Genomic DNA, 12,209 nt, shown 5'->3' with positions numbered 1-12,209 from the left:
CAGGGAATGGACTTGGCTGAAATACCCACATTTCTTGTATCTTCCAGGTACCTGGCCTTCATTATACCCCTAAAGCATGTAATTATCTTGTAACAACTAYACACCTTGGTGCTTTTATGCTCTCCTTAAAACTGTTATATTTATTCTTTTCTTCTAAAGCCCCAGGCAGATGAAAAGTTGCTAACAAAATGATTAAGGCATCTTATTACAAAGCTAGAGATTTGAGTTTTAGTGCAGTTGAACTTATGTGGAAAGCACCCTCCAGCTGGCCATGTTTTAAATGAGAGTTTGGTCTCTTGTCTCAGGGACGTGGTTAATATCACATCGAATTGTATGATCTGACCTCTTGCATAGGGCTTGCCAATAAAAGAAATTGGCTACTTCTACCATAAGAGCTTAGCAGACTGCTTGAGCTCCTGGGAGACCTTCAACCTGGTGTAATTCTGAGCAAAGTCATCAACAAATGTATTAACCAAAAATATATTTGATACTGTGGCTTTTAAAGGTAATGAAAATGCCTTCTGATGTCTTCAGGGAGTTTTGGATAAAGCGTTTCCTGCTTTTGTTTGCATTCAGATATGAAAAGGAGTCTGCATGTTCCACTGTTTCCCTTTTCTTTTCTTTTTCGAGGGAGCTATAGCTTTAGAGAAAAATGCTTGAAGATTTTAATCTGTATGTAGCCTATTTCCATATTTTCTGAGGAGGGTTTCACAAGGTTTCTTGTCTAAATTAGCATGTGCTTAAATGTTTTACTGCATTAGGGCAGTGATACAGAATCCTATATAGACCTTAAAGAAAATGAATTACCCCATGACACAACACCAGAAAAATTCCAGTCATTTCCATCACTGAGCCTTCCTCTGTGGGTGAAGCTATTGTTATGTGACCGTAGAGTATAAGAACAGATGAACTGACTCAGACAAAAGATATATCTATGACAGTGGCAAGAAATAGATCATAGAGAGATTATATAATAACAAAGCAAACATTTTCCAGAACATAATACAGAATTCTTCTGTACTCCTCAATAATGTGCTGCTCAGCTGATACCCCTCAATAGATTTCAATTCCACGAAATTGTTCAATCACCTCTTAAACTTGGGTAAGAAGCTTTTACCATCCAGAATAATCACGAGTAGGGCAGGAGGGATCACAGTTAATCTGTACATTGAACACCCAGATTTTGCTTGTTGGTTTCTTTGTTCTGAACCCATGGCTTCATTTTCAATCATTTGATATCCTTAGTTACTGGGAGGAACAGTGAAAGACGTCTTCCTATTTGCTCTAGTGAGCCATAATTTTGTATTCCTCTGTCACTTCTCTCCTTAATTTGCTTTTTCTCAGCCCAACAAGTCTATGCAGTTGTTCCTTACTGGGTGGCTGCTCCACAGTTTTGAGCATTCTTGCATCATGGTTCTCCAGCTTCACAGCTGTGCTGTTTTCTCTCGGAGGTGGCCGACCAAACCACTGTAACTGCACTGTAATTGGGATAAGGGTGTAGCCTGGATTTCTAGAGTGTCACCATGATAATCTCTATTTCATTCTCTACTTCTTGGCAAATATTTGCTCTTTGACCATTACTGAGTAGTACTGATCAGCTCAGAGCCATTAGTGTATATGTAAAGTAAGGACTGATTTTTTTTTTTTCTCCCCATGCGTATCACTTTACATTTATCTAYGGTAGATTTCATCTGATGTTTTATTTCCTAAATATTTAATCTCATAATACTCTCCTTCATTTTTATCACCAACTCTTATCCTGAAAAAAATCCTGCTATCCTGAAAAAATTTGTATGATCAGTAAACCTTTGTCACCTCACTGTTCCCTCTCTTTCCCAGATCACTTACAGACTTACTGAAGAGAAGAGATCTCTGAAGAATGCTGCCATTGACATCCTTTCTTTTTCCTTTGGTACTCATGTGCGGTATTAATTTTCTCTTTTTTTTTCCTAGGGCAGAAGTACCAAACCAATACAGGAGCACTTTATCAGTCACAGGATCTCAGGCAAGTCATTATTTCCTGGCAATGTAGAAAAAACATGACAAGGCTGTACTCTTGTTTTAAATTTACCTTTGCATTATTTTTCTGTTATACATTAATCTTGAAGCTAATTCTCATTTTCTGCACCTGTAAATCTATCAGAGCTTGCATATAAATGATTATAAGTTATTTCTGAGTTCAACAGAGAAGTTGTAAAACTTCAGCCATTCAGAGCAGAGTTTTATAAATTCAACAGTTGTACCAAAGTGAATCCAGAGGTTTCTCATTGAACTGCATAGAGCTATTTCAGATTTACATCAGGATAGCATAGAAGGAATATGGTTCAGTCTCCTGCAATGAATTCCATGTCACTGTGAATTACAAGCTGCTAAATAGAGGTATCTAATGCATATTTACCTTCTGTATATTCATGCGTTGCTATTGCAAGCGAGCACATTTATGGTCAGTCACAATAGCTCTTTGCTGTTTAACTAGTTGACAACTGTGATTTACAAAAGTAAAGATGTTCACTTGAAATGGTAGAAAATAAAATCCTTCAAGTTTTGTTTAGTGCTTTTAACATTTTCCAGCAATTCCCCTCAATCTTATTTTCCTTGCCTATCATATATACTGATTTCTTATTGTATGAGGATTAACAAACTTCTTACCCACCTGACAGCATTTTAAAAATCATAAACTGACCACATCTAGAGAATTCAGGCGATCCTACAAACTACAGAAAGAAGAAAGCAATTAGATAACCTAGTGCAGTACCATAATGTCTCCAACTAAAACAGGATTGATCGCTCCCTCATGCACATTTCCCCATATTTTGTTCAGAGTAGTTTKAAATGATCCATGCAATGGACATGTATCCACTCCCTACAGAGTGGAGGCTATTCTCCAAACTAATGGATCTGACAGCTATGACTTTTCTCTTCTTCCTAATCTTAAATGCTCCTTTTCTTTATGTAATGTCATTACTCTTGACTTTTATGTGGCTTGCATAAAATTAGAGAAATATAAAATTATAATAATGCTACAATGAGTGTAAGTTCAACTTTATTAAGCCAGGCTATGGCCTAGCTTTCAGTAGTGCCAAGTAACCATCCATTAATTATTCTTGAGTCTTGAGGCTCTTGACAGTGCAGGATCACAGCCCTGTGTCCCTGCAATGTGGTCAGTGTRCACCTCTCAGAGTGACAGAAACTGTTGAGAACACTATAAAACACACCGGCCCCTCTGCCTTCACAACCTTTCACTTGATATAAAACACCATAACTCTAGCAAATAGCAATGGACATACAAATATTTGGATTACTCAGTCTATCCAACAGAAAGAGGGATTTTGAGCCTGTACTGAACCTGGAAAGGGAGGGCAGACCATTTGGGAAAGCCTTGAGTGGTTTAGTGGCACATCAGCTGGGACATGAGTGAGATTCATTTAAAACTGTCATTCAGTGTTTTTGCACTGTTCATGTACAAACATTCAACCTTAACCCCATGGTTAGCATCATGTTGGTTAGCACCAACATCTCTAGCACCTAAAAGCAGTTAAACAGGTTCGGTTTCAGCCCATGTTCCTGAAAACTAAACTGTAGACCCAAGCCAAAATTTCTTCCTCACCCGATAACTCAAGCTAAGGTTGACATTTCCTGTGCCAGGGCCTCAACACTGGCTCCTCATTCAGATCGTTTTGTTGCTTTATTCTTTATTGTTCTGTTAGAATACATATATTTTTTGCTTATTCAACTTAAACTACCACTTCTATGTTGATTTTTTTTTTTTTTCAGAAATTTCTGTGTCTTTAATATGTATGTATAAGTTTACTTCTCCTCATCTCATTACCTGCATTTGGTCAAGGTGAAGCCTCTGCTGATTCCTGCTCATTTTTCTAACCTATCTCTTTCCCTTTGTATTATTTTCTCTCCCAACGGTGTTTGCAAAACATCTCAGTATAGCTGGATCCACAGACTTTAATTAATGTCCTGTTTGCTTCTTCTTCAAGACCATTAATAATGCTGTTAAGTAACAGTAGGCCTAACACCAGTCCCTTGCTCCCGCTGAACACAGCTTCTCATCTTAATGCATAATTGTTTATTTTTACTTCCTATTCATGATCTTTTAGCCAGTTTCCAGTAAGCACAAAATCGTTCCTTTTTGAGCTGTATTGGGAATGATTGTGATTCGAATTTAAAACAGTTAGTTCTTGGGAGAAAATAAAACCAAAGCTAATGAATATATCCATACAAAATGCTATTGCTTCTTTTATTGCAGGTATATTTAAGGCATAGGAGACAACTTTATTATCTGTTTGTCTAAATAGTTTTCTATATTGAGGTCCCATTGTCACACAGTATTCATGCTCTTTGAATATAAGCAATAACTGCTTTAAATAACTGAAGTACCTCTATGGAAGACAAAGCAAACGTGGGTCAAAGACCAATTGCACAGCTGGTATTATTTGTTGCAGTTCTACTGAAGTTAAGCTATTATTTTTACATCAGAAAAAAAATAATCATTGGAATGACCCAACATGGTACTTGGTAGATTGTCGTCAGAACTGGATACCTTATTTGAATATATTCTCTTATCATCTAGCTCAGTCAAAAACAATGGGGCTTATTGCAAGCAAGAAAAGACATTTGGTTTGTACCCTGCAGGTAGGGAGTTAAGATTAACTTTTATGATTTCTTTTCACCTTGAAAATTGATGGGTTTGTGTTTGATGCCAGATAATGGTCTTATGTCAACTCTTCCTTGTAAATGGAATATTTGCATATAATTAAAATACAGTTTTCTGTTCTATTTCATCATTGCTTTTCCAAGTTTGTTTGGAGCAATAATAGTATACACCGGCATAATGGGGAACATAATGCCTGATTCAGTCTTGGAAAATCAAATGTCAGAACATTTCCTCAGGCATTGCATAATTATTGACACAAGCCTTGGGTACTGTTTGAGATTTGTTACTACTGCAAGCACAAGAGAGTCATTTTCWGTTCCTGGGGCAGGGTGATGGAGATGAATAGGACTGTTCTCTCCAAAATATCCTGACATGAGAAGGAAAAACACCAGGCTTCTCTGACCGAGGTCAAAGCAGAGGAACTTAYGGCAGCAGAGCATATCAGTTAGCTCATGCATGTGAGGTAGAACAGTGTACATACAAAATTACACATTTGACTCTGAAACCAACCATATTARCACAGTGCTGCAGCTGATGTAATTAGCCCTGCCTGACTAATATGGCTATACTACACCTGGGTTTGAACTGTTGCTTCTTAGACTTTAAGGCCCAGGGTTACTAAAGTGGAGCAAGCTCTGGTTTATCCCTGCTCATCAGCACTGTTTCACCCATGGTGCCCCCATGGGCTAAGGAGGTCTGTGAGGTCATGGCCACAAACCTGTCTCCCAGGGGAAATACCCACAGCAGAGAAAAGGCTCTGTCAGGGCAAAGCAGAATTGGGTCACGTTTCTAGAGAAATCTGCCCAGGAGATTTGTGATTGCCACAGCTGTGTCAATAGCAAACTGCTTGGACTACCAGGAATATCAAGAGGAACCTGCCCTGTTCTCAGACAGCAGAGCCAGACACAGGAAGGACACTGTCACCTCCAGGCTGTTGTGACTGTCACCACTGATGCCTGCAGAAATTGGTTAGTCCTGGCTTTTTCATATTCTGGGATTACTTGTACCTTTTAATTACAAGTACTTGTCTGTGCTCAGAGCATGGCCGGGGTGGCAATGGAACCATCAAGCTTGTGCTCATAAACATAGAGCTTTGCAGCATCCCAGTGATAAGGGGAATTGGTTTCTTTTTAACTTTTTTTCTTGCTATGTAGGATGAAAAATGATGAGGTAATTTGCCAGCCTTTATGCAACTGGCAGATGGGTTATATTAATATCATAAGAACATATTGTTCCCAATGCCTGCTTCAAAGCAGAAATGCTATATTGGGCCTGGATTCAGTAAAGTGCCAAGGCACGTGCTTATATTTATTTCTTTTCAGCAAACTAGTTAGGTACATACCTGACTTAACCATAATGGATGTTTTAACTGGTTTCCCATGTTAGTGAGAGATCAGCAACATCTTGTTCTTCACACTAACATGCTAGTGAGAAAGACAATTTTCATTTACCAGTGTTTTGCTTCTGATTGTTTAATAACCCTCTCTGACCCACCGTAGCCAAGTGCTACGCACAGCTTTCGTACAGTAAATGCTGTAAATAGCTCTGGATGTGGAAGGCAAGATTTCAATTGCTGAATAGTTACTTAAAAAAGATGTGTAAAGCAGCTAATAAGGCTGCCTCTCTCGTACACTAGGATCCTGAGTCGCAGGGAACATGGTCTCAGTTCTAATTGTTTATAATCCTTGTACAGATACAATTTATAAATACCATCCTTCCACACTTCATAACGAAGAGAGGGTTGTATGAGATTGGTGAAATCTTTAATTCAGAATAGGTATTTTAATACACAGTTAATCAACAGTCTGACACATCAGTAGCTTTCTCATAACTACTATACTGTTATTGCTCCAAACAAAAATATAAATAGGCATTTCTGYTATGGTTGAGAGAAACCCTCCCATTCATCCACATGTGCTAATAACTCTAAAATGCCTACAACACATCTTAACAGTATGTCACCAGCACAAACACTCACCTCTATTGTTTAGATGGAATTAGAAGTCCACAGGTGAAGTTAAGTTTCTTATTCTCTCGATAGCCATCTAGAAAACTTTTTTTTTTCCTTCTTCAGTAGCCCTGCTTCAAACACAGCAAGTAAGATTTGTTCTATCTACAAATCACACTGCCAATAGGGAAAGCACAAAAGCACAATTTCTGACTAGATTCTATCTTAACACTCCCTCCACCTGTGCAGCAGCAACAGCCTATCTATGCTCTGAACAAGCTGCATTAAAAGGAAAACTGATTTATTTAAATCTCAATACATTTCAGCAAGTCTGGGGATATGGGGAATTCATAACCAGGCAGAGGGAGCTGAAAGAAGCTTTTTTTTTTTTTTTTTTTTTTTTTATCTCCTGTGAATGTCCTGGCTCGAAAGCATTACTACTCTTGTAGGAAGACAAACAACAGCAAATGAAGAAAAACATAAACACAAGTTACACTCTCATTCCCTTTCTCTCTCTCTTTTCCTGAAGAGAAGGACTTAATTGTGATAACAGGCCATTTCTGGAGGATTAACAGCCTGTACCTTTGGCCAATTGGCTGTTCATGGTCTCTATGCATTCTGTTGAGCTATATAATTCTGGCTTGCAAAACAGTTTGAAACAAGGGAAAAAGAAAACCACTATTCCTCTGAGTCTGCAAATTGCTGAGCGTAGGTGCATTTTATTACTATTATTATTTAATTTATTTATCTATGCACAGTGTTAGAGCATAGAAAGCATTGGACTTCATTATGTTAGGTGCTGTACTGACGTATAACAAAAAAGACAGTGCTTGAAGCTTTATAGTCTAATCAAAGTCCTATTATTGTTACCTTACAGCTTTGAGGCTTAAGTACACAACTAAGTGCTGATTCTAGGAAATTAAGAATCCTTTTCCTCCCAATAAAACATTTTTAGACAAAGGAGAAAGGCAGGAAACTGAACTTGAATACTGTGGTTTCATTGCTCTTGCCTTTAGGARACAGCTAACCTTTCAAAGGCAGAGACTGTGGAGAATATATTCATCAGGGAGGGAAAGAACACTGACGGATTTACTAGTATCTTATTTTTATTTTATTACCAAAACAAACAGCTGTCTTCTTGATATACAAGCCCATAAGTTGCTCATAGAACACGTAAGGTGAAACACTGGCAGGACTGAAATGTATTCACCTTGACTTCATCTTTGGCTTCACCTTTGACTTGAGCAAGGCCAAGATTTTGGTACAGCATGGCTTTCATTCATTTAGCTTAGCTTTAAAGGCTGTGTTGTTCTCCTGAAATAGCTCACGTAGGGCTCAAACTGTGAAATAYCTGTTGAAAATATGTATCAGCCCGACTCTTGCTGCTTAAAAAAGTGCCTCACACTGAAAAAGGCTCAGGATTCAGATACTACCAAGATTTACAGAGTTTGGCCTTGGTAATGTCGCTAATAGTTATTACCCTAAAAATATAGGGATCTATGGGTGTTACAGATCCTACATATCCTAAAAGTTAAGAGCTATCTCCAAAACTTGGACAATTTCTTCAAAGGGTCTTGAGGGTCATGTCAGTGAGATTTAAGCAAGTGCATTGTTTGGTAAACCTAATCTACGGCCTTGCTTAGAAATTGCACATGGCAGGAGTAGAGCAAATCCTTGCATGGCATAAATCATTATTCACTTTCTCAGCTCTGGTAGGATGCTAAATACTCCCATGTATTGCTCAGCAGTGAAAAGATTAACACTTGCCCAGACATAAGGTGGCCCAACAGCTGTAGGTCCTTAAGGATTCTGTACCAGCTGCCAGGAATCTGCAAAAGTTGCTGCAGGTGATAGAGGAGCCCAATCAATTGCATTATTTCTAGGCTTCCTTGGTCAGCTGGGAGTAATTAAGATAACGGGCCTGTAAAATGGCAGTGGAAAACACTTCTCTGGGTAGCTGGGGTGGGTTTTGATGCATTGCAAGCAGGGAGGGAAATAGAGCATGTTAATGCTCCCAGCCAAGGTGAAGGGGAAGCTGTGGAATTTGGTGCTGTGCTAGAAACTTGCCCTCTTAATGAGGTGATCATAAAATGCCACTTCCTCAATGCTAGCACATATTTTTGTAGAGCRTCTTTATTTTTATATGAGGTAGGGATGGCCATTTTTTCCACTCTGTCTGACAGCAGGCTGACCAAATACTACTCGAAGGAGCATTGTGGCTGTTTAGTGCTTTCCTCTTTCCTTTGGCTCTACAGTTCTCAATTAGCTTTTAAGTTGCATTATAGATCGGCTAACAGTTGTGCAGTTAAATCATTAATTACCTTCTCAGTCAGTTGGGAACTCAATTTCACTTTGGTTTGCAGTTTGTGCTCCACAGTAGATTACTTAGCTAATCCATAAACATCTTCAGACAGTATAATTTGAAGAAGTTAATGATGAGGAAGTTTAGACAATTTTATCTCCAAATAATTCTTAGTTAGGCATATGAAATAGAAAGGGTTTATGAAGGAAAGGGTTCTAGCTATGCAAATATCAAACCAGACATGTCAGGAAAATTTAATGAAAAAAATTGTGTTCCCCTCTGCCCCTGACAAAGAGCAAGAAAAACAGTTTGCCTTTTTTACCGTTTAGGAGATTAAAAGAAAGATAAGGACTCAGCAGAATACTTGGATTGCGAGCCAAAGCGCTTTCTCTGCTAGATGTTGCACCTCTTGCACTGAGGGTCCCTTAGGAATCCTTTCATGKGACTGAAAGTCATATGGAGGGGAGGGCAGTCTGTATGTTCTGTCCCCTTAGGGGACAAACTATGACATTTGACATTTGAGGGACTCCTAGTAAGTGTCMTAGCCAACCCTTTAGTATGGCACATAATAGAATCAGCCTGCATGTTGTTTGTGAGGTAGTTTGGCTCCTTGCCTTCCAAGGAAGGCCTTTCCTGGCCATGTTTCTCCTTGTATCAGTTTCCTTAGGAAGGAGAAGAAAACGTGCACCTTGCAAACAGAAGCTATGGCTTGCAAAGTTTCTCTCAGAAACTTCCAAGTAAGGGAATTGTATGCACCTGCCTGAAGCCCTTATGGAAGGGTCAGCTTAATGCTATGGGCTGAGCAGAAAGGCAGCTTTGTGTTCCAAATAACAATGACAAAGTTACCTGTTCTACTTTCTTTTTTCCCTTTTTTTAAATTTTTTTTTTTTAATTTTTATTTTTCTGGAGATAGGTTACAGAAATTTTACTTTAAAAGAAAAGCTTAGGAAGGTAAAATAATTCTGTATTGGGTCTGTTAAACAAACAAGTCACCCTTTCTAAGGAGGATTTTTTGTCTGAACTGTTCCTTCTTGTTGATGAAGAGTATCTGTAGAATTTGGCTCTCCTACAAGTACAACCATGAATAATGCATGGTGACTAGAAAAGAACGGACAGCAAATAACAACAGGAAACAAATACCACACTTTGCAGGACAAATTTCCAGGTGCACAATAATTCCTTCTAAAATCTGTGAACCTCATGGGATTCTCATATATTTTCATGAACACCTGCAAGCCATAAATATCCTGATGCCGCATATTGCAGCTGAATTTGCTGCCTTCATTTGTGGGGGGAAAAATCATATTCGTATAACTCATCTATCTCTTGTGTCAAGCACCTCTGCTCTGCTTCTCGGTTCTACAATTCAATGTAAACAGGAGGCTAGTTTGCAACTCCCACACACAGAGAATAGCTTCTTCTGGGGATCATGTTGGAGGTAGGTAATGGATTGAGCAGGGCCTGATTCAGTTTGCAGGGAGTAACTGAAATGCTCTGCACAGGGCTCTCCTAAGAGACTGATCCTTCCCCTCTCTCCCATTTAGGCATCCTCTATCCAACTGGTGCAAGAAAGGGTGACATTGGAGGGGCTTTTCGTGTTGACTTTGCAGGGAGGTTTTGTTCTATCAACTACTGGAATATTTCTGTCAATATTTCAGAGTCTTAGGTCACACTGATAAGGCCTTTACAGCAATAGCATGTCAAGAGTTCCCAGCAAAACAAACAAACAAACAAAAAAAGATATTTGCATGAGATGTATGCATCTAAAGGAATGTATTTGCAGCAAACATTACAATATTTTTCAGTGGACGCATTTTTGAATTGAAGCATGTCAGGAAATGCGAGGAAGTTGTGCCTTGCACAGAAGTGCAGTGTTAGCTATGGACCTTGATAGGAATTTGAGAGGAAAGTCAGAAACGCCTCTCCAGAAGGCTAAAATTGGTGTCTGAGACGTGAAAGCCGTGGTTGCCAAATCAGCAGGTTGTGATCTGTCTCTAGCAATGCCAGGGGACTCATCACTTCTGTTAATTTCTTACTTTTGGACTTCTGTGAGTGTATCTGCAGCTTTGCCAATGAGAATGCCCTTAACTCTGTTCAGGTGCTGCAGGTGAGATAAAGGATCCACCTCTTTAAGGTKGTGAAAATAGTTGGGGGCTTTCTGAGGGCTCATCTGTGTAAGTAGTAGCAGAAARAGAGATTTTGTGGTTTGTATTTTTCAATGTCTGTGTGAAAGAAGGGAGATTTGAGAGGGGAATCCATAGGAAAAAAAAAAGACAAAAGGAAAAAAGCCACAAGCTTCTGATTATCTCCCCCAGCTAATTCTTTAGGATGTTTTCAGATTCAAACAATGCAGCGTGCTGATTATATTCTATTCATGTGGCTAAAGATGCCCTTGCAACTCTGGAAGATGATTAAAGTTTAACTTAAATAAACCAACAATTTAGATTTGGACGCAGTTATAGGATTTCAGGGTCTGAAGGTACAGGAAAACACACGTATAAAATTGTTTCTGAATTCATTTTATTCTATGTAGCCCTTTCTGGGAAAGAAAAAAATCAAGAGCTAATCAGGGATGGATTTTTTTTTTTTTTTTTTTTTTTCTAAATGGGAAGAGGGAGAAGAAGCCATCCTCTTCTAGAGATCTTCAAGACAGAAGATCTGTGGTTGCAGCCCTGGGACCTAAGCCAGGCTGGTGGATGCCCAAGGAAAAGCAGCTTCTGATTCACCAGGAGTGGGGCCAACTCCTGGAAAGGTGGTGCTGCTGCACCACGTGGAAGGCCAAGGCCAACGGGAATGCCGGGGTCAGGGCGAGGGGGTGAAAGCTGAGGGAGGCCTGGCGCCCACGACAAACAAACCATGCTTTTCATGTGCATAAGYTCAAAGCATCAGGCTTCTAAAACACCCTGTTTACTTCTCCAAGTCAGCTTTGCTTTGCTCAGCAGTGAGGATCACGAGAGAGCCCGCACTGACGCTGCACCCGGCAGCAGTGTTCGCTTGCGCCTGCACCAGGAGTGCACTGAGCTGCTTGTAGGTTCTTGAAACAAAGAGCAAAAAATAAAAATAACAGTTCTTAAACAGGACTGYCCCATAGTTCGTGGATGATTTCCCCCAAAGTATATATTCTTTTAATGGGCCTCCTTTAAATGCTGTGATTGTAATTTTGGGTAAGTGTTTCTTTTTTGAGAAAGTGATAAAATGTAAGTGATAACATAAAAAAAATCCTTATTTCAGTTGCAGTGCATAGTGTTTTTGACTGTAACTTAATGGTTTACATATTAATTTTCTCATCTCTC

At 39.2% G+C, this 12,209-nt stretch overlaps 2 long non-coding RNA genes across 2 annotated transcripts; one reads left to right on the top strand and one right to left on the bottom strand.

The window, feature by feature from the left end:
• Window positions 1–1,328: 1,328 nt before the first annotated feature.
• Window positions 1,329–6,776, bottom strand: LOC112959762. The gene is made up of 3 exons (XR_003251665.1): window positions 6,645–6,776; window positions 1,849–2,020; window positions 1,329–1,478 (listed from the first exon to the last, which is right to left on the bottom strand). It is a non-coding gene; the product is annotated as an uncharacterized LOC112959762 (long non-coding RNA).
• Window positions 5,512–11,575, top strand: LOC112959760. Its single transcript, XR_003251662.1, has 2 exons — window positions 5,512–5,634; window positions 11,529–11,575. It is a non-coding gene; the product is annotated as an uncharacterized LOC112959760 (long non-coding RNA).
• The last annotated feature ends 634 nt before the right edge of the window (window positions 11,576–12,209 follow it).

Source organism: Nothoprocta perdicaria, unplaced genomic scaffold (assembly GCF_003342845.1).
Source record: "Nothoprocta perdicaria isolate Ctin4 unplaced genomic scaffold, notPer1 scaffold_0, whole genome shotgun sequence".
NCBI classification, from domain to species: domain Eukaryota; kingdom Metazoa; phylum Chordata; class Aves; order Tinamiformes; family Tinamidae; genus Nothoprocta; species Nothoprocta perdicaria.
Note: the sequence above shows the minus strand (reverse complement) of the source record. Positions and strands in the feature narration are given on the sequence as shown.